At 40.1% G+C, this 23,388-nt stretch overlaps 1 protein-coding gene across 2 annotated transcripts in view; it reads left to right on the top strand.

Annotated features, from left to right (window-relative positions):
- The window catches only part of LOC135410013 (cytochrome c oxidase assembly factor 5), an 85,237-nt gene that overhangs the window by 58,881 nt on the left and 2,968 nt on the right, over positions 1 to 23,388 (top strand). For both annotated transcript variants that reach the window (XR_010428480.1, XR_010428479.1), the window contains one exon: positions 196 to 256. The gene's annotated coding sequence lies outside the window, so the exon portion shown is untranslated. The remainder of the gene's footprint in view (positions 1 to 195; positions 257 to 23,388) is intronic.

Genomic DNA, 23,388 nt, shown 5'->3' with positions numbered 1-23,388 from the left:
CTCTTTCCTCAGAACTGATCCACAGTTCAAATTCTTTTTCAAATGAAGCTATGTTATAAAATGTTAACACTCTGCATTTTTTACCAGTTTCTAGTGGTTTTTATTACTTCGCCTCCCCAAAAATTTCCTATACTACTAGCCTGTTTATTTGGATCTATTCAGTCAGAAACAATTTGTCCTTTTGGTGTCTTTCAGACTTTATTGAAAAAAGAACTGGATACACATGCTGATTTTCATCTGTGAAAGGTGGAGTAAGGTAATATAATTTTAGTGATTACTACTATAATGTGTGATCATCTGTTGACACTGAATGCAAGGGTTCAGAGATTCATCCTAACTTAGAGGCAGACAAATCTAAAGGATCTTCAGCCTCAGAAATAATGACATGCTGAAAAGATCCTATGTTCTGGTATTGGTGGCATGCTTTTACCCTATGTTTTGTACCGTGGGTAATTCATTATAATGGCCAGATGTTCTCTGTTCTTATTTGAGTGTGTTGTCCACAGAAGCTCAGGTAGGTTGATAGTTTGATATGTTTGTATTTGAACAAGTGATGTGTTTCTGGAAGTCTTAGAGGTTTAAAGTACAGCCTATGCTGAAAGGCCAGTATTTGTCACCTCTTTCTACGATAAGAACAAAACGGTCGTTCTTTAATTTTTCTCCTTAAACATCCTGGGACAGCAGAGATGGAAGAAGTAAGCTCTGCCTTTATTGTCATTGCATATTGCTGTAGCATAGGGCAGTGTCCTTCAGGGTGGGAACTGAACCGTGTTGGGCACTTCACAAACATTTGTCACGTATTTACTTCTCCACAGTGAAAGAACTACTTTATGTCCTGTGGTGTGGCAGGGTGAGGAGGCTGATAGTTGCGTTACTAGGCCCTGAGAGGGGAATCTGTGTTCTGTTAGCAGAAGTGAGAAGACTCTTGCCCGCTTGTTTCCAAGCAAAGTTCTGTCATAGGACTCTTCTTGCTTCCTGTGCGTGGAACATCTGTATGTTGAGCTGAGCAACTGCCTCTGGTATTTCAGAGAGTATGAGAAGTTGGGGCACACGTGCTGGTGATGTGTGGGATATGGCCTGAACTGCAAGGCAGTATGAAGCAGACTCTAATAAAATGAGTCTTACGGTAGAGGCAGGAAGTTTTGCTGCTCTGGGGATAGGAGGCAGCAAGAGGTGAAACCAGATGCTCCTAGTCAATGTAACATTCACAGCCATGTGCAGGACTTGAGGGTGAATCCTCAGTGCCCTAGTCTCTGATGTAGTACCCTCAGTGCCCTTTTACAGAGTTCAGGAAAGAATGAATGGTGCATTAGAGTCAGTGATGAATAGCAGTGACTTCTCAGAGATGTTGTTCCCCAGCTCCTGCTAAGGGAGATCAGATTCATTTGTAAGATCAAGCACACAGAGTCAGCAAATGCACTTTCTCCTGCAGCCGTGCTTTTCTTGTATCAGATGTGTATCTTAATGCAGACTGAGAATCAAGTACTGAGAAGTCTAGCGAGGTGTGCTGCCGTGATTCTGCCTACATCTGAAATTAAAGCAAATAGCTGATACCACAAACTCTCTTATTTAATTGGGGCATAATGGAATAGAGTGCACAACAGGATGCTCTAGGAGCTTATGTGTAATATTTTCCTTTCACCATGTTGCACTGTTCAGTGAAGAACAACTTGGCAATCAGGCATGCACTTACAGATCTTCTTCATCCCAAGAAGGGAGGGATGAAGTTGCTAGCAGCAAATTAGCATTACCAGACCCTGTAGCTAGCTTTATTGTGACTTAAAATGAATTGCAGTAATACTAGTCATTCATATCATCTTTCTTCTATTAATCATTGTCTACACTGGAAAAAATATGCCCAAGGCGCTCCTGCATCTCCATCCAGTTCAGTGCTACTTCTTGCTGAAGAAATTAAAAAAGAATTGTCATTCTGCCCCAAGACAGCTATGACTTCTCCCCTGTGGGGTCTGTCTCCACACTTTCAAAGAAATCCATAACAATAGAGGAAAAAACCAGCATTTGGAGCTCCCTACAGGGACAGAATACCATCCTAATTATGTGTTTCTCAAATATGGCCCTGACTGTGCAACCCACTCCATATTTTATCAGATCACACAACTTGTTTGAAACTTTGTGTTAGAGTAGGTCGGGAGAGAAAATAGGAGAGAAAGAAAGGAGAATGCCACCCACTTCTGTTTGCCTGCTTGCTTGGTATTTTGGTGCATATTTTCTTTCCACTGATTTAGATTTAGTGCCTTCTTCATTTAGAGTCAAACTCAGTGTTTCATATGTAAAGCTCCACATAACTTTTTGATTGAGGCTCCTTTATGTGTATATAAAACAGGTTACGGGACCCTTTCTAAGTAACAGTCAAGGCTTTCTCTTCAGTCAGTTCTCTGGGTGACATCTCTAGAAAACATGCCCTGCTAAAGTACAAACTGGTGTAGGTGATGAATGGACAAACTGCACAGGTGACTGACTAAAGAGAGGTGATTGTTAATAAAAGCATCTTGTGTTAAACGTGCAGTGATCCTGTTTCTTAGACCACAGTGTTCATCATTGTCTTGTTCGTTCTAGATTGATTCATGCACCATGCTGAATTGGTGTGCATAATTGCAGTAACTACATGTGCAGTTATTGCATAATGTGTGGCACTTGGCCTTTCTATAATGTTCTGTATTCCATTAAGGGATTTTCAGAGTGCTGATTCTGGTCCACAGAGTTGACTATGCTTTTAGCAGTGAAGACAGAGATGAAGGACTATGTGTGAATAATATGTTAAATGAAGGCATAATGAGATTGAATAGAGCCATAATGCAGGGAGAGGGACAGAGAGAAGGGTAAGAGGACATAATGATAGATGGCTGATTAGAACAGCTATGAACGGCACAGAGTCAGGGAGAAGGTGGAGGCAGATCAAATGTTTTAAGTGTTTTGTCTCTTTTTTCAGATATTTAACCTACATTATATTCTGTACCAGCACAAAAACAAATTAAGGGTTTTCTGAAATTAAATGGTATTTTACATCAAGCCCTTTAAAGTGCATGGAACTTTATCCTGTCCAAGTTTGCATACAATTCAAAACTATAAAATTTTACTCCTGTGTTTGCCTTTTAATTTTAAAGTTGTTACAGTGTTTAAATTACAAAATCTCCAGCACCTAATTGTTAATAATCTCAGCATTATCCTTGGGAGATACATAGATGAACTACCACAGAATCATAATGAGGATTTCAGTAATAATTGTTTCACTAAAACATAGTGAGAGGATTAACACTTAATCCGAACTATCTAAACCAACCCTCAAAACTGGCTGCCTATCATGCAACTTTCATTCTTGGAAACTTTCCCACTTCCGTTGGTGTTTTTCTTATAGCTAGGAAGGTAAGATATAAAGTGACCATATAGGTCCTCAAGTACAGACTTCCACACATCAAAAGGTCTGGACTGTGCAGTACAAACACTTGCAAACTGTCTGTATGGTCTCCAAGGCTGGTTGGACTACAGTAGCTTGAAGCACTGTAATAAAAGACAAAAATCTGCAGAGTATTATGCCTCAAACTGAGGCAGTGCTATCATGCTAGTCTCTGCAGAATAAATAGCAGAAAAGGCTCCTAGTTATTTTTAGCTTTAGTGCATGATTTTTCATAATTTTGTAGAGGGCAGGGAAAATTTTCAAATACATATCTTTAATCTGAAGTCTGACATCTCAGTAAAAGTCCTTGGTAGACACTGAGCACAACCCTTGGTGAAGTCAGGTGCAGTTGTCAGTGGTCGGAGGTCTCCCAAAAAGTCAGGTCAGTCCTAAAGTCTACACCAGGAAAAATCCTAACTTTTTTGCTTGCTTCTGTAGAACTGAAGCTTATAGTTACACATATTCTGGTGCGCTGCCCCTAAGCTGAGTTACCTTGCTGAACCAGAATTTATTGAATTATAAACTGTCCTGAGTAGGAAGGGACCCACAAGGACCATCAAGTCCAACTCCTGGCTCTGCACAGAACAACCCCCAGAATCACACTATGTGTCCCAGACTGTGTTGTCCAAATGCTTCTTGAACTCTGTCAGGCTTGGTGCTGTGACCGCTTCCTTGGGGAGCCTGTTCCAGCCCGACCACCCTCTGGATGAGGAACCTTTTCCTAATATCCAGTCTAAACCTTCCTTGACACAGCTTCATGCCATTCCCTCGGGTCCTGCCACTGGCCATCAGAGACAAGAGGTCAGTGCCTGCCCTTCCATTTCCACCCTTCCTGTTGGTGCCCCATAAGTGTTAATTTAGGCATAGCCCAAGTAGAAGATTTTAGCCTTGATATTCAGAAGGAGTCTTAGACTACTGCTTACCTGTTTTGAACATGGGCTTGCTTTTGAACATTGTAGCAGACAGCTACAAACCTGCTTCTAAAGCAGCAGGATGCACAACTCACACTTTCTCGCTGTTTGAAGAATGAATCACTAAGTAGGTCTTAAAACTCAGGCCCAGATTTGTCTGAAGGAGGCAACATATGCAAATATTACCTTTTAACAAGATGATTACTTTCAGCTCAAGGGATAAAAATGCAAATTTGGGTCAGAAAAAGAGCTTAAAATTGCAGACTAAGGCAATGTTTTGTGTGCTTTTAAGGGGTTTTTTTACATGTGTATGTCAAGCTGGTAGAGGTACCAAAGTGCTAAAACAAGAAGGGGAGCCCAAATTGGAAATTTCTTAAAGGTACCTTTATTTTATGTGTAACTAAAATATAGATCCATTACTAAGATTTTTTAGAGGATTTTTATTACTTGATACTGTTAGATATGTGGAAAATGTGATCTAGGGAACTTTAGGCTTTCTTGTGAATTTGACCCTTAGAATATTTTTTGTAGGAATGAATAATTAAAGACATGGGAGTTGAGTGGAGGGAGGATGAAACGATCTATTTTGCTAAGATAGGTCATGTCAAACTGACCTAGTATCTTTTTTTAATAAGAAAGTAGGTTTTCTAGAAAAAGAAATGTGCTAGATCTGGTCTCTCTGGATTCTACTGAGCCATTTAACATAGTGCTGCATCAAAATTACTGTTCAAGGTGGAAGAAAATTAGGTTGGTATAAGAACTGTAAATGCACACAAAGAACTGACCCAGGAGAGACAGCAAGAGGTAGATATATGCAATGAATTATTCTTTGGGAGTTGACTTGTTTAGTTTTATTGAGGCTTTTTTGTTTTAGGGGTTTCTTCTCTGGAGTTGATATCATGTCATGCTGTATTCAAAGGAGACTATTGAAACTTGCTGGTGGGAGGAGGACATTAATTTCCAGTATGTTGTTTAGACTATACAATTAGTCGTATCATTAGGTAATACTAAAGGGATGGAATTCAACCCAGCAGAGTGTCAGGCCACACATTGGCATGAATTCACTTTCTGAGTTTAACCTTGGTGTCAAAATTAGCAGTCTAAGCTCTTATGTAATCACTGGAAAAGAGGTAGATTTTAATTAGGCACCCAGCTCCTGCTTTCTGTCTCGACTGTTAAAAGAGCCAGGGTGCCTGACTGGCATCAGTGCTGAATGCCTGAAACTGAATGGTGCTTCCTCAGCTTTGGAAGTAATGCAACAACTTTTCTATTGATAGGGAGTTCAGCTATGGAAGACATTGAAGGAGAAAGGCCTGTGTGAGGGTGAGTGGGTTCAAATTTGTCTCTAGTCTGTCAGTTTGGCACCAGCATGAAAAAATGATGGATAGGGTCTAGGCAAGTGTCAAGAGAGGTATTTCTGGTTGAGGGATGGCATCTCAGCTGGGAGCTTCTGGGCTGGGACCTGGTCTGGATTAAGTGTGCACCACTTCCTATGATACCCGAGAAACTTCACCTCAGTATGTAATAGTGTCAGAGAAAACCGAAAGAGGGTGGATTGACATTAGATATGAGAGGATGGTGAACAGGTTGAACAGGTTGCCCAGAGAAGCTGTGGATGCCCTATCCCTGAAAGTGTTCAAGGCCAGGTTGAGGGCTCTGAGCAACCTGGTCTAATGGAAGGTGTTCCCTGCCCATGGCAGGGGGATTGGAATGAGATGGTCTTTAAGGTTCCCTTCCAACCCAAACCATTCTAGGTGATTCTAGGAGAAACTGCAGGGATAATCAAAGGACTGATGTTACAAGAGGAGTCTGGAACAGCTGTGTTGAATATGTCAGGAAGACTAGCAAAATGGGAAATGTAATTGCTTAACTATGCTGCTCGAGTCATGGGGAGCTTTGAAATGTGGCTGCTATCTGGTAGGTGATAGCTAACAAGCAGGATGTCTGTAGCCCATCAGAGGACTAATGAAGGTTTATGTGTAACAGTGTGGTATTGTACGAAGATTATGATACCAAAATAGAAGTGTCCAGTTGTATGATTTAGAGATGATGTGAACTTAATATATGACACTTCTCAGTGACTGGAGTTTGTGTGTGCACCTAGCATGTGGATAAAATATTTAGCCAGCACAGAAATGCATAGTGATAATTGCATGATGTATGACAGTAGTCAATAGGAAAATGTTTGATGTACAGTTAAGGAGGAGCTTAAAGATTTATGAAGGGCAATGATTACTTGGATTTTGTGGACTTAGGGCTGTTTGGCAGCTTGTGTTTTTCGATCACTCCTATAGAGTGTGATACTTGCTGTCTGCTGTATTGGCCTGATGTTTCCCTGCATTGCACAGGGGCAGCTGTGTGATAAATCAGGCTTTGAATGAATGTGTAGGGATGGACAAAGGTGCATTAAGTTCACCCTGTGACAAGAAGCTGACTGCTAGACAGCCAACTCATGACCACTGAGAGAAAAGCTTTTTGCTCTGAAACAAAAAATTGTGGTTGTAGATCACTGATGTGCCTGTAGTGACAAATATTGGTGCAGCACTTAGAGTCAGTGACAGCCCTTGCCCCAGATACCTCCTTAGTTTGACAGACGCTGAAACTTGTAACTCTGTTAGTGAAGAGCTGCCCTTTGCCTAGGTGCTGGTTTGTCCCAATACAAGGTTTGAAAAGGAGCCGAGTCCTTTGAGCAAGGGTGAGTAATGTGCTTTCTGATTTCTTGCAAATCCTGAGATGTTCTGAGTGGCTTTATCAACTATTAAGACATTGATCAGGTTGATCTTTATCAGAAATCTTCATATAAGAGCAGAAGGCAAATGCCACAGCAAGAAACCTTTTTAATGTACTTCTGGCAGCACCGTTTAGTTCTCTAGTTATTTGTTTATTAATAAGTGCTTGGCCTGCATTTCTGAGGTTTTTAAGTGCTGAGAAGAATAGCAGGAGAGAGTAGTATGTCTTCTCTGTCTTTTTTTTTTTTTTACTTCCCAGCTAATTATTGTATAGTGGTACTAAGTTGTTATTGTTCTGTGGTGAAAAATTATGATCTCACAGTCCTTACTTGGAAAGTTGCCAAATAAAGAAAAAAACACTGTTTATGGACTAAATTGTAAACAGTTTGGCAGGGGGTTGTTCTGTTGGAAAGAGAGTGCTTTGAATGACAGTCCACGAGGAGGGATGACAAGGAGGGGAGGACTGAGAAGATAAGCGTGAAAATGTGTGAGGGCTTTTTCAGGTTTATTTTTTATTAGTCATGGTCAACTGCCTTAGATTTAGAATCTGTCCCAGTTTAGGTATGGCGCTTTTTTCTGTTTACTGGGTTTTATTTAGCTCCTGATCACGTTTTTCTGGCTAGTAAACTGGGGTTTTAATTTGAAAATCTGTCTAAGCCTGTTCCTGAGAGACTACACGTGGAGCATCTCAGTCCTGCATAGCTGTCATTTGTAAGGATGCTCAGAAAAAACTGGAAAAACATCACTTGAAGACATTTTTGGAGAAGATGATAAGGTCTTAGGGGCTTCCACCTCTAAATTTCAGGAAAAAGACATCTCACAGTCTTATTGGGGAAGAAAAGAAATAAAGGAATTTCCAGCAATCCTCTCCTTCCCCGATTCTTTGTGTGTGTTATAGGGTGGGGGTGAGGGGGGTGGTGGTGGATGAAATCAGCACAATGTACTGTTGTAGATCATTACTAAACATGAGATGTTGGAATGCAAATTTAATCCTGTTTCATAGTCTCTTAAGATAGCTGTTTGAAAGTCAGAAAGAATTACCTTTTGAAGATTCCTATCCTTCCCTACTCAATTCTATATAGTTGCTTCTTTGGCTTAACTCCAGTAAAGTTCAGTGAAGTGAATCCCATCCAAGACTGTGCACCTTGCTTAACCTTTTCATAGCGTGATGTTTAGTCAAGGTAAATACTGTCCTCATGGTTTCTTCACACAGATTCTTAAACAGTATTAAAAACCTAAACATTTTTGCACAATAAAATAGGATCTGAATGAACTCTATCTCGTGTGCAGTGCAAGAGAGAAGGTTGTTCCAACCTACTTGCATATTCTGTCGTGATAATTTTAATGGTATGTTTTCTGTTTGGATAGAATATATGCTATAAAAACTAAAGATAAATTAAGCCAAGGTATTTTGGGGGCTTGTAGGCAAGCATGACAGAGATAACATCAATTTTTTCTTAAAATCTGTTTATGTTGATTTTGCTTTGAAACAAGAATGTATCCATTGGGGAATATTTATGTTCAAGATTGTTCTGTCATTTCCATATTAAAAAAACCGCAACACTTAATGCAGTCTAAATTTTACCCCCAGAAATGTTTAGAACACAAAGATAGTCTGAAAGATGTGTTGTGGCCCAGGCCCTTATAAAAGCTTACTCTCTTTGAAAGCATTTTAAAAATAAGCTGTCTGAAATTGCACTTTATTATTGACTTTTTGCCCATTTTAACATGAGCAAACAAAGAAAAGGAATAAAAAAGTGCTGCTCAGCTTTTAACACCAAGCTATTTTTAGTGGACTTTTGAACATTGATCCAGTGCTTCTAAATGTAGGCATTTTCACTGTGGTTGTGCATGTTCACTTTGGAGAATTTCCTTTAGTCAAAATCTGCTGTGATTTGTGATAAGGTGATTTTTGGAGCTGTCCCAGGCAGCAGACAAATATTGTCAAACATTCAAAGTGGAGATGTAGAGAAAAACAGTTGTGTGGAGGAAACTCCAGCTGTGTAAATCTACAGGTTTGGTACAGGGTCCCAGAGAGTGAGATCGATGGACTGAGGCCAGTGGTATGAGGTTCAACAAGGCCAAGTGCTGGGTCCTGCACTTGGGTCATAACAACCCCAATGCAGCACTAGAGGCTTGGGGAGGAGTGGCTGGAAAGCTGCCCAGCGGGAAAGGACCTGGGGTTGCTGGTCAATAGCAGCTGAACATGAGCCAGCAGTGTGCCCAGGTGGCCAAGAAGGCCCAATGGCATCATGGATTGTATCAGCAATAGTGTGGCCAGCAGGGCCAGGGCAGTGATTGTCCCTCTGTACTCAGCACTGGTGAGGCTACACCTCAAATCCTGTGTTCAGTTTTGGGCCCCTCACTACAAGAAAGACACTGAGGTGCTGGAGCATGTCCAGAGAAGGGCAGTGGAGCTGCTGAAGGGTCTGGAGCACAAGTCTTATGAGGAGCAGCTGAGGGAGCTGGGGTTGTTTACTCTGGAGAAAAGGAGGCTCAGGGGGCACCGTATCGCTCTCTACAACTACCTGAAATGAGGTTGTAGTGAGGTGGGGGGTTGGCCTCTTCTCCCAGGCAACCAGCGACAGGACAAGAGGAAATGGCCTGAAGCTGTGCCGGGAGAGGTTCAGATTGGATATTAGTAAAAATTTCTTAACTGTAAGGGTTGTCAATCACTGGAACAGGCAGCCCAGGGAAGTGGCTGGTTCACCATCCCTGGAGGTATTTAACAGAGGTGTAGATGTGGCACCTGGGGATATGGTTTAGTGGTGGACTTGGCAGTGCTGGGTTAACAGTTGAACTTGATGATCTGAGTGGTCTTTTCCAACCTCTTCTAATGATTCTATGATTTTTCACTGCTTCATTAGGAATTTTCGTTCCAGAAACTTGTAAATCTCCATCTCTAGGTGTTTTTCTTGTTATTCACCTGGCACTCTTATGTTTGTTAATGTCATCCCATAAGGTGACCCAGACTCCGTTTAATAAACGTGACAGGTCCCTTAGTCTTCAGTGAAGACTGTTAGCACTAGATGAACAAGACCAGATTTCAGAAGCTAAACCCTTAAGGCACCAGCTATGATTTATATGGGTGACGGGAGGGAAAGTGCAAACATGAGCTACCTTTGGTTTTCCTTTTTTAAAGGTTTTGTTCATTTTGTTTTGAGGTGCAGAGTAAAGATTTTTATTCTTCAGTCTAGAGAGAGGGAAAACTTCTTCCTAAAGAAAAACACTCCCAAAATATTTTTCAGGATTTATTTCCTAAGTAACTGGGACTCTCCATGTATTCTGTTTTGGGTTTTTTAATGCATAAAAGCTAATACAGGAGTTAAGCCCAAGTTAATACAGAATTCTGTGATTCTACTATGAACAACTGGTAACCTTAAGGAAAGGAAAAAAATTAACACCTTCCCTACAGAAATAAGGTAACAGCTTTATGAAGGAAAACTGGTAAAAACCAAGTTGAAAATATGTCAAATTAGTGATTGAAATGTCATGGTAATAATCTGTTGATAATGGGAACACAGAAAAGGTGATAAAGAATCAGAGTCCATTCTGTTTGGCTCAATACCATATTCTGCAGCAAAAAGCCTCCTTCTATCCACTGTTACTGGGAGAGAAATTTCTTGCTTTCTAATTGTGTATATATATAAATAGTTTAGTTTGGTTCTCTGACATTTTTTTTTTAACGTTTTAGCAGAAGAGCTCTGAGTATTTTCACATGCCACCCTGGAAAGATTTAAGCTTGGCACAGAATTGCAGTTATTTATCAATATATCAATATATTTTGAGGTTACCATTGTTAGCGCAAAAAAAGTTATCACCGCTTTTATTTATTACTGTTTTGTAGTTCATAGGCTGTAGAAATAAGAACTAGGTAAAAAGAAATTAGAGTAAGGGAATTTAAAATATTTTTAAACAATAAGGTAGTAGATAATATAAAATATTCTAGGTCAACTGATGCACTCTCAAACAGATGAGCTCTTAGCTAGTTTGCATATTTAAATGGCTATTGAAGATAAATTCTGGAAAAAAGTCTTTTGTAAACATTTCAGACACATGTGGCTCTTACCAATACCTTGAAAAGTAGCATTTAGTTTCAGAATTACAAACTGTAATATTTTCTGGTGTATTTCCCTGATATTTCTCCATGAATCAGCTTTGAAAACCATATACTATAAGAAGAAAAGCCTTTTCTATTTTGGGTTCAAAGTATGACAAATCAGCATTGTTTTGTGTGGTGCCTGTTGGTGCATTATGTCCTCAAACAATGGGTTATATGTGTTAACCCATTTGCTTTGATGGGTTAAGTAATAGTTGTAAAGTCAACCCTTCCACACAGGGTCTTTTATTTTTTTGAGAAGGAAAGTTGTGAGAGTGATGCTTTCAGATAATATTTGACATGGAAGGAGAAAAAAAGAAGAAGTTCTTGAGGACTCATTTTTCAAGGGAGCAAAAGTCGGTTGGAGGGGTCAGTGGTTATGGATACCCGTGGACAGAACAGATACCCAGAGCACTGACAATGAGTGGTCTGAATTGATTATATTTTACCATATACATTTGTTGATATTTATTCAGCTTTATGGAGAACTCCACTTGGTCAAGCTCCAGAGGGCTTGTCTGTAAAGGAGAGCTTGGATATCTTGCTATGCAGTGAAGGGCAGAGTCAAGTGCAGACAAAAAATATCTCATGATTTTTCTTCAGATCTTAAAGCAGCTTGTAACTTTCCCAGCACAGTTCCAGTCACCCAGTGCTGCTCTTGTGGGTCTTGTTTAAAAACTGTCCTTTTTTTCCTTTACCAGGAGCACCGGGAACTACCAATAAGTGCTTGGCATTCATTACAAAACATTTTTCATTAAACTAGACAAAATCAGTACACAAAGTAGGAGCCTCACAGAAGGAAGGATCCCTTCTATGTCCAGCTACATCCATCACTCCAGAGATGGCACTGACATATTGTAATTTTATGTTTTGGCTTTGGAGTCATATAGCACAAAAGGAATAAGATATCTTTTATCGTGACATCAGTTTCCATATTAGTGATCAAAAAGGAAAATCTGAACATGAGAGCCGAAAGGATTTTGGTTGTAAAAGTGCCTGGAAAACAGACACAGCAATTACTACATAGCCACTGCTTTCCCAGAACTGAGGAGAAATTCGTAGTGTATTTTGCACTGTCGAATCCTGCAGTCTGAGTTGTAATCTTGGCAGGTTAAAGAGTCTTTTTATAATATGACAGAACATGTTAGGAAAACCATTTGGATGTGTTTGCAAATTCTGTTCTCACTTATGCAGGAGTGACCTGGGAGGTGTCACTGGGAATGAAAATAGAATGTGTTCTAACAGAAGTTATTTGGATGCTATGGTTGTCCACTCCCAGGCCATGTAATTTTGTCTGCAGTTGTAAAAGGCAGATAGACCTGCAGTTTCATTACATTTGCTTTTATGCCAGTTTAACTGCAAGCAAAATTGTCTACTTGTATAATGGTGATATTTTGAAAATGGAAGTGTTAATAAATATGTTAACTTTTGCATCTTCTACCTGACTCTATAGTCTGGATCTCTGAAAACACTCATCCATGTGTAAGGTTGGAGTTTACAATACCAATCATGGAAATTAGCTAAACTGCTTGTGGGGCTCAGGTCACATGAAAACTTGTAGAGTGTAAAAGAATTATAAAGAACAGTATTTTTGTGGCTTTTGCAGTTTTTATTGTGCACTGAGACTACATACCTCAGGTTCTCTAGCAGTCAGATAATTTCATAGCCAAGATAAGGATGTGATTAGGTAGCTCGTTTTGTGTGGAGTTCTCTGTAAAATCTAGGTCTGTTTTACTGCAGAGCCATCCCTCCTAAGATACTTAGCCACAGAGATGTTCAGAGTGGAAGAATTAACGAAGCGCTTGTTGAATGCATACTAATACCACTTTTTCTGCATCATACTTTAGTAGCTGAGATTTTCATAGGGATTTGACACTGCCTTTACTTCAGAATTAAAAGATCTGCTGGGCTTGGGTCGAGTGTTATTCTTCTGCATTTCAATCAGTGGTCCTTGGCTTCATTCCCCATAGGTAATGCCAGACTGATTTTTTTCTAACTCACTTTTATTTGGTTTAGCCAATGGCTTGTTTTGGGTTTTTGTAACTGTATACTTCATAAAGAACTATTTCCTCTGTAGAGTTTTAGTTACAGTTTGTTTTTATTGTCTTTGTTGAAAAAATAGTTTTCTCTTTTTTTCTTTCTTAATTGCATAAAAAGTTTATTAATAGACTTTCCCTTTTCAAACTGGAAAATACCGAGAAAGGCATTTGCTCACACTTTCCGAATACAAATTTGCTTCTGAATTGAGACCAAATATGGAAAAATTTAGAATGTTAGGTGAATATTTTGTGTGGTTCTGAGCAGATGGAAACAGCTGTTTACTTCATAGAATGTTTAAGTTGGTGGGTTTAAATTGTCCATGAACTATGCAAATAAAGTTGGTGGGAAGTGATTGAGGAAAGCAATCTATGATCAGTAACTTTAAATTATAGCAAAGGGTTCATCCACTGGAATGGAAAATTTTCAAGGCATTTTCGAATGAGAAAAGATTGAAAACTGTTGATAACAGAGTTTAATAATGTCCCATTTAATTTTGTCACAGTTCTAGTTTATTTCGCTTCTAACAGTTGTAAAGTTTAGTTTTATGACATTTGCTTTTTTAAAAAGCAGTTTAACAAAGCTGTATTACAGTGATGGCTGTGATTCACAGCATGCAGACAATCATGTTATGTTTGTAACATGGACATTATCCCAGTGATAATAAACTGTCCTGACAATGTTATGGCTAGCTCTCATTCTTACATCTTTGGTCTATAAAACCTCTGTAAATGAAGCTGTAGAGATGAGGTCTGCAGGACCTGAAAAGGCTGGAAACAGTAAAATTAGTGCTTCTAACTGTTGAAAAAAATTATCTCATACAACAGGACAACAGCATCTGCTGGTACATGTAAACAGTGAAGAATGGCACCAAATTCCACATCTGTGCCCTTACACTCAAAATCTTTTTTGTGTGCAAAGATGAAACACACATTACATCTAATAAGAAGTAGTTGTTGTTACTATAATTAAAGTCATTAAAGCCTAATCCAGGAATCATTTCTTGGCCCAATCTCATAATTACTGGTAAAGAAATAATGCTTCTGTGTAGGGGAAAGTCTCAATAAATAACAATGTGGTAAAATGCACTGAATACACAAAGGGTCTACCTCTTTATCATGCTGTAATGCTCACCCTTTTCATCCTCCTCTGGATCATAAGGCAGTTTCATTCTGCTAGTAGGGATGTAGAGGCGTTTCAGCAGTTGTCAGCATCCAAAAGACTTCAGATACTGAAGGATATGAATATCTGGGGAATATTATGTTCACATTGATAGTTTCTTCTTCTTCACTCTAGGATCCACTTGGGGTTGTTTTTATGCTTTCTGAAAAAGCTTTTAAACTTGGCTCTTCTTCAGTGGTCTGCAGCTCCATGTTACAGTCAGATTTACTATATGTGATACCTTACATACATACTTGATCACCCTAAAACCAGTTTTGTCCAGCTTTAAGTCTGTAAGCTATAGCCACAGTATCTCCAAGTGCCAGCTCTGCACCCTGTCTCTTTTTTATCCCATGCTTCTACTCCATTGTATGTCTCCATGTCTGAAGGCCTCTGCTATGATACCAGGCCTGTATTTTTCTACACTACATCATGTTAAGAGTTGTAAAATGATAATGGCACCATGCAAAGATTAAAGTGAAAACAGATTAGCCACAGACATGCCTGCTGTTGGAAAAGTTGTTGTCCCAGCTAAACCAAGTTTAATTTCAGGTTAAAACAAAGTTGCAAGCAAGGTCAACAGAAGTTCAAACAAAGCAAGCCTAAAAAGCTTAAGTGCTCAGAGTTTGCAAGCCTTTCTACAGTGCTTGTGGCTGGTCACCAGTGATGACAGTGTGGTATTACAGGGCTACAGGGTAACAGTGCTGCAAGGGCCAACTGTGACTCTGGTGACACACTGTCTGTTGGGTTACTCCCAGACCTTAAATATGGAGGTCTGGGTGTGATGCCCAGCTCAGAAAGTTCTCAGGATGCTTGTCATCTGAATCAGGTAGTGCAAACTTGGTGATGCCTCACAGAACACCAGCACTGCTTGCTCTCAGAGAGAACTCTAGGCTTGATTAAACTTTTGTTCTGACCCAGTCTGTAAATTCAGCTTTTGGTCCCACCCTTTTGCCAGTAGGTACTGCCTCTCTGGCAGAGACAATGGATGTAGGAACCTGTGCCCACACTGAGATACAGTTCAATATCTTAGTTTAACCTGTTACTGAAAGTGGCTTTGATAAGATGATGGACTGCAAACCTGTGTGACTGAAATGCAGCTACCTGTTCTTATCCAAGTCAGAAGAGCAAGACAGGTAGCTGTGGGCAGAAACATCATCTCTGCTGCCTTGCTGTGGAGGTTTGACTACTGAGGTAGGCAGCATGCTTATGAATTTCTGATAAGGTGTGGTGGGAGGCAAGAGGAATTAACAAAAGTTAGTGTCACTGTTGCTTGCCTTAGCATGCAAAAATTGAGAGTCAAATATATCAGTCATAAGAGTGAGTTAGTCATGAACTTTAAGAAAGGAAATTATTTTGGGATGCATCCTTCACATTTTCAGGCTTTTCTGTATCCATGCAAAATTTGCTTTTAAAAAAGGTGAGGTTCAGATAAACTTGGCCTGTAGTAACACACCAGTTTTATGAGGATGTTAATGCTTGGAGAATTGACAAAACTCTGACATTTAAGTTCATATTTTGAGCACTGAGTGCTACAAGGAACTCAGCACTAAATATATGTCCTTTGTCTTTGTGTAGCATTTATATCTTTTTTGTAATCATTGCTATCATCCCTGCTGCAGTTTTTATTTAAAAAAAAAACAACTTTTGAAGCCCACTAAACTACGTCAGTTCTAAAGATTGATCAGTACTAGTTGATGAAAATAAACCAGTAGATTGTGGTTAGAATTACTTGAAAATCCATGACCATACCCTATAAGAGTCTTATAAGAATTCTTTGAATTCTTGGAATTCTGGACTAAAATGTTTATTATTTATGATCTGTTACTAGATGAGAACGAAAGAAAAGAATGTTGTAGCAGAATGAAGTGTTGCATAAGACATATTGCAGCTACACAAGTACTTTTTACCGTGTCTGTCTGAAGAGACTGCTTTAACCTGTAGTGTGTTGGAGTGAGGAGACATGAGCCTTTTACATAAGTACCTGCAACATTTTTAGTTTTCCATGGGTGTTCATATGTTTGCTCATTTTACACATGAAACCAGTCAGAGCAGTAGAAATATACCTTTAGTTACTCTTACCAAACTTTATTCTATCTTTGTCTTTTCTGTCTCCGAGCTAACATAATATCCACTATAAGACATTTATTTTCTATAATAACTCCTTTGTTCAATCACACCTCAACAAAGTGTTTCGATAAGGCTGATAGTCAAAACTGGGAAACCTTGGGGGAGTTTTCACAAATTTCAAATTCTTGAAATACGATGTTCTAATAAAAAACTGCTGATCTTACAACAGATGTAATGATCACAGTGATTTGTAGTCAAATTCCTAGAAATGTCAGTGAGATTTGGTCTGATTTCCTCTTATGACTCTTCAAAGACGTGCAAGCAACTTATGATGTGATTTTTTTTATTTATAGGTCATGTTTACTTATTCCAGTTTTGCGCTACTGATTTGGGGTTTTTAAATTCAGCAATCAAATATGGCCAGTTTCAATATATTCCAAATATTTTTCCAGTATGTTTTAAAATCATCAATGGTTGTCAATACATGTGATGGTTCCTACATGGTTGGGTCTCCGTAGCTCTGCTACAAGTTAATCACAGAATGGGTCAGGTTGGAAAGGACCACAGTGGGTCCTCTGGTCCAACCTCCCTGCTCAAGCAGGGCCATCCCAGCGCACATGGCACAGAATTGCATCCAAATGGTTCTTGAATATCTCCAGTGAGGAAGACTCCACAACATCTCTGGGCAACCTGTTCCAGTGCACAGTCACACACACAGTAAAGTTTTTCCTCTTACTCAGGTGGAGCTTCCTGTGTGTCGGTTTCTGCCCGTTGCCTCTCATCCTATTGCTTGGCACCACTGAGAAGAGCCTGGCTGCATCCTCTTGACACCCTCCCTTCAGATTCTTATAGACATTGATGAGGTCCCCTCTCAGTCGTCTCTTCTTGAGGCTGAACAGACCCAGGTCCCTCAACCTTTCCTCGTAGGATAGATGCTCCAGTCCCCTAATCACCTTCATAGCCCTCCTAGGCCTGCTCCAGGAGGGAGCATTACATGTCTCCCTTGTCCTGAGGAGCCCAGAACTGGACACACCACTCAGATGTGGCCTCACAGGGCTGAGTAGAGGGACAGGATCACCTCCCTCAACCTGCTGGCAATGCTTTTCCTGATGCACCCCAGGGTACCATTGGCCTTCTTGGCCCCAAGGGCACATTACTTGCTTATGAACAGCTAGTTGTCCATGAGGATCCCCAGGTCCTTCTCCACAGAGCAGGTTTCCAGCAGGTCAGCCCCCAGCCTGTCCTGGTGCTGGGGGTTGTTCCCCTCGAGGTGTAGGACTCTGCACTGGCTTTTGTTGTATTTCAGGCAGTCCTCTGCCCCTCTCTCCAACCTGTCAAGGTCTTTCTGAAGGGCTGCACACCCTCTGGGCTATCAGCCGCTCCTCCCAGCTTTGTGTCATCAGTGAACTTGTTGAGGCAGCCTCTGCCCCTTCATCCAAGTTAAACAATACTGAGCCCGCTGTTGAACCTTGGGGGATACCACTAGTGACAGGCCTCCTGTAACTTGTCACAGAAAATATTTTGAGAAATTGGTCAGACACTGAAGCAGCACACTCCTTCCGTTGTATCTTACAGGGTGATCTTACTATTAACCCACAGAGTAGGACTGTCATTAAAAGAGATTTCTTTCACGGGGACAGCTGTCCCACCGAGGCGTTGAAACAGGAACAGTGGTGGGAGGCGTAGACTGTTGTTGGCCTGGTTGGAGTTACATGCCTATGCTTTCAAACTGCCAGCATCCCACCACTTGTTTACATGACTCCAGAAAGAAATGTAGGAAAGAACTGTGCAGTCAGGATCCTGGCCTGCAGCAACCCTCTCTCCCATTGATTTAGAAAGGTCAGGGTAGACAAACAAATAATTTTATGTTCCAGGAAGAAGAAATAAAAGCAGCACAAAGGAATCAGATATCTGGGGAAAAAAATTACTTCGTTTGAAAAGACATCCAGTATCATAGCCATTAGACATAGTCCAGGCATGCAATAATAAGAAAAAAAAAAAGATATATGGACCAGAAAACATGCAGAAAACACAGTTCAGGAGTACAAAACAAATGTTGATGGAAAAATATGCACCAGCAGATTTGCATTAGTAGCATAAAACAACTCCAGTTTTGCTATGCTGCCTAAATCTTAGTAATAACCTTTGTGGAATACTACTCCCACACTAACATTTATTTTTAATTTTCTAAATACTTCACACTCTTTCAATTCCTGAGTCAGTTTAATGTCTTATTGAAAACACATATGCTAGAGAAAGAATTTCTCATCTTCAGATGCTACTGTATATTTTTAATTGATATAAACATTTAAAAGAGTAAGAGTAGGAATTACAGCAAGTCAGAACAATGCCATATGAAAATAGAGAGTGCTTGGGAGATTTTTTTTGCGAGTGCATGTGACGTAATGGATCATTCTTCCATGTGGGAAAGTGTAGTGTCAGGAAAGTAAAGTTTCAGCTGTGACCTTGAGGTGCAGTCCTGTTGCAAGAGTGAAGGTCAGTGGTTTCAGGGCAGATTGTCAGATCCCATCACACATACAGAGGACAGTGCTAACAGTAGCACTGTAATTCCTGGATTGTTTTGACCAGAATACATTGGCCTTAATTGATGCTACTGTAAAGTGGACGAGTATTATTGGCAGATAAATCAGATAGTTCCCTAGACTTTTTGTTTAATAAACATTGTGTGCCTCTTTCATCTTTATTTCAAGTCATAAGCTGTTGGGGTTTGGGTTTGGGGTTTTTTTGGTTTTTGTTTTTTCCTGCCTTTGTTCCCCTACCTCATCCTTTCCTGCAGCAGGAGTAGCTCCTTTAGAGCGGGGGGTAAGCTCTTAGTTTTTTCCAGTTAGAGCAGTGCTGTTTCTGCATTGTTAGCTTCATGGTTGTGATGAAAGACTGCTTTAGAAGAGTCAGGTGTTAGGAGAGTGTTCAAAAGACCATAATTCAGAAATGTTTCCACTCCAAACTCCTCAACAGGAAATACAGGCTTTTCCATGTTGTATAGGCAGTGCAAGAACCCCATGTTATGAGGAGAGAAGTCATCCCATGCATAGGAAACTTCACCACAATGTACCCAGCATGTTTCTTGTGAAGAGGGTAAAGGTTAGTTTGGGGTAAAGACTGTTTGTAAGCTGTTTCTGCTGGTAAAATGATGGAGGGGGCTGAGAGGGTTGCACTTCAAACTACTCTATAGCAAGTCTCATCATTTTCTAGGGCGTTGTGCCATGTTCAACTTGATTAAAAGCTGTTCTGCAAAGTGAAACAGAGCTGTGCTTTTTCCTTGTTGGTTAACAGACGTGTGTGCTGCAAATGTTCACTTTCACCCCTGGGTGTGTGTATTTTTGTACTCATAGAAGTACTGAAGAAATAGAAATACTGTGATGACAAGTGAAATTAAAACAGTATCTCATCAAGAAGAATGCTAATTGTATTTCATTTGTGAATACAGACAAATAGTCTTAATTTGCACAAAGAATTAAGTGACCTAAATTGCAGTTTTCTATAGAAAGTACGTAAATATATCAAAGAGGTAAAATTAGGTTTTTAGATTAATTGAGTTTGCTAAAGTTCCTAGTGGGGAAGGACCAAGAAAAAATTCTGTGACTTATGTATTTATCTGTAAGTAAGTGGGATCTGTGGACGGGAAAGCAAAGAGAAAGAAACTTACTTTCTGATGCAGAAATGTCTTTTTATCTAAGTATCGCTGAAAGGTTGCATTTGGGGATTTCCACACTGCACAAATACATTCATTGTATCTTGTGGTAGTTGATTTCATTTTCTTGTGAAAGACTTTTCCCTGTTCTTGCTGAGGTTACCTGCTTGCTCAGAATGCTCAGGTGGGCTTCAGAGAGTGACAAGATTCTTCAGGCCAAACTTCATTGTCCTTGATAATCAAGATTCTGGTGAGTGGGAGAGTGGGATGTTAAAGCAGCTTGTGAAGGACACCTGGACTTAAGAAATAGACTGAGAGGGGAAATGCGGCCTCTTTGTGGAGCTGACAAATTAGCACCTGCTGAGTATGTTTTTGGTGGGGAAGTAAGGTCAGTGGGAGGCAAGGGTTCATACTGAATGCTGGCATCACTTGTTTTCTTTTGCCTTCCCATGGACATAGTAAGAGGGATGACCTAGATCATGGAGTGAGTGGACTGAAACTCTGTTACACTGTCAACCTACGGATCTGCAGTAGACATAGTCCGTGTTACTGTCCCCACAAGTCTGGCTGGAAGGATCTGACTCGAGGTGTCACAGCCTTCATTTTTCCTGTTTTGATCTGTGCGAGATTCAGGGCATTCACTCTCTCATTAAAGGAGAGAGAAGAGCAAAATGCATGTCGGACTGTGAAAAAACCAGCTCTTAATCTTAGTTGGTCTTAGCAGGCTTTTGCTGGAAACTGCTGTCCTTTGAGCTGATATTTTGCTCTTGGGTTGCCTCTGTAGCCAGTAGTGATAGGGTTGATCCAGGCCCTCACCTCAGATCCTTTCATGGTTGATGAAATCCTTGCATCTTCTTTGAAACAGCTGTTAGAGGGGGGTTGCTGGAATTACTGAAAAATTGAGTTTGAGCCAAGATGGCAAATTTTGTTTCACTACCAAGGTTTTCTATCATTGGAGGTAATAAACAAATAATAAAAATTCCCTGTATGCTAGTTATACTAGAGATGGTGCTCTTACATGAAAGGCAACATAATCATAACTTACCATCGTCTGGCATTTCATCCTTTCCATTATTTTGTCCATATTGATTACTGTAAATAGGATGTTAGTTGAAAATCTGGCCATGCTGCAAGTCCAAAATACTGTTTCAGGCAGTATTCACTTTCACTTTTTTGTGTGTTGTTAAAACATTTTCAACCAGAGAAACTTTTTATTAAGATGTTATTTGAAGAATGCAGTTGGCTGAAGGAGTCCTTGATGTTTCCAAATGGATTTTTCAGGAAGAGAAACCCTAATTTGAAAGGTTCAATACACCTTGAAAGGTTGAATACACCTTACAGTCTGGAGGGTCAAGAGAGTTGTAAAAGTAATTACAGTTCAGCAAGTACCCCGAAACTACTTTTTCACTCCCTCTTGGAGATGATGGTAAATGTTTAGTAGGATTACATCCCCCTTTTTTCTTTCCTCTTTTTTTTTAAGCATTAAAGAAACTGTCAGACTCTCCCTTTTTCTCTATTATTTTCTTCATGTCAATGTATCAATAACATTTAGCCTTCCACTGCTGTTGCATTTTCTGCTTTGGCACGCCAGTCAATAACGGGAGTATTCTCTTTCTCCTGCTTGTTGATCTGTGAATGGGAAAAAACCTGTTTCTTACAGTTTGATCTCACCTGACATGTTTGTTTCAAGGGGTAGTTTGGCAGAGGTTTTGGGGTTTTTTTCCAAAAAGATAACAGACCAAAGCATTTTGCTAAAACAATTGATGAGATAAGGAGAATATTAGCTTGTAGTTGTACAAGCTAATCATCCAGGGTTTATTCTAGGGCGGAGATAATCATAGTTTTTGCTCGAGATGTTGCAAGCAGTCAAGAGTGAGACCAAATGTCTCCAAGTTTCAAGCCTACAGGACATGAGGCCATGCAGCTGAGCAGGGTGGCATTTGCTTCCCGCAGCCAGCTGACAGGACTGAGGATAGCAGGGCGGAAGTGGCATCTGATGAAGAGGTCTTCTTCTGCTCATGTGTTTTTGTGCTAATAGAGCACCAAATAAACATTCACATAACAGAAGGGACCCTTGTTCAGAAACCTTTTCTGAACTGTGGACATGGCCATTATTGGTATTGGAGGTCAACAACAGCTTTGGATGTTGCTCTTGAAAATTGAGCTTGCAGCAAAACTTTACGAAGTGCAAAGCTGCACGTATTGCCAACATCTGCTGTCTGCAGTAATAGTAAGGGAAAGTCAAAAGCTACGTGTAGATGCATCGTGCCCATCTTCAGGATAGTTTGCCTGGACATGAATTATATCAGCCTTTGGGATTGTTGGCTGAAGGAGTTGTACCAGTTCATTACTATCCATTAAGGTACCATCTTGGGAAACTATCTGGTGTGTTAATACTGCCTTTAATTTGTTAGGAGTCCTATCTCCATTGATTTTTATCAAAAACATGATTATAAAGTTGCAGTCGTTAAAAGGGTTCTAATTCAAGCAAGTGATCAGAGCAGCTGTTGCTTGTGTCTGTCAGTCCATGCAGTGAGTAGAGGGAACTAACTCATCCCTGCCTGAGCAAGCACAGCTGTGGGAGGGATCCAGTTTGCCCAGATGCAGCATCAGGCCTAATCTAGTCATCTAAATTCTTTCTATAATTAGAGAAAGAGAGGTAGCTTCATGAGGTGACTCATCCCTCCTACCTTGGAAAATGATGACTCATTCGCTGGAAGTGCCTGTGTCTCACCATTGACTATATAGAGAACCTGGGCAGTGAGCTGAGATCAGATACCTGCCTCCTTTGTAGTTTAGGTGAAATAAAATCCTTTCTGTAAGTGGTAAGAGCTCATACCTAAGTTCTTAAGCAGTGTGGGGTAATTGATAGGGCTGGCAATTAAATCAAGAAGCTCAGACTGGGCTTCCCCGTCTCTTCTGTTCTAGTATGGCATAGATGGAATATCTTAAAAGACATATCCTGTTAATGTAAGTGTACTTGAATGAGGTGGTAGCACTAGCAAATACAAACCTTCAGTTAACCTGTAGTAAATTTAAAAATAATTCATTTTTCCTGTTTGCTTGTTGCCAGCTGTTTATAGAAGCCTCCCTTACATGGTAATTTCACCCAATGGAGAAAGATCCCTACATCCTAATCTTTGGAACTTCTGTGTTTTGACACAGGATTTTTTCTCCTGACAGTGGGAATTACAACTCTTCCAAACAACAAAATTTTGAAAGTTTAACTGTAGAAAAGCAAGTATAGTAGGAAATGCTGTCTCATATTCAACATATCGTATACATTAATTTTTCTTAATAGCCCCAAGCTTTTC

Source organism: Pseudopipra pipra, chromosome 2, assembly GCF_036250125.1.
Source record: "Pseudopipra pipra isolate bDixPip1 chromosome 2, bDixPip1.hap1, whole genome shotgun sequence".
In the NCBI taxonomy this organism is placed as follows: Eukaryota; Metazoa; Chordata; class Aves; order Passeriformes; family Pipridae; genus Pseudopipra; species Pseudopipra pipra.
The sequence above is the reverse complement of the archived record's forward strand: the minus strand, read 5'-3'. Positions and strand labels throughout refer to the sequence as shown.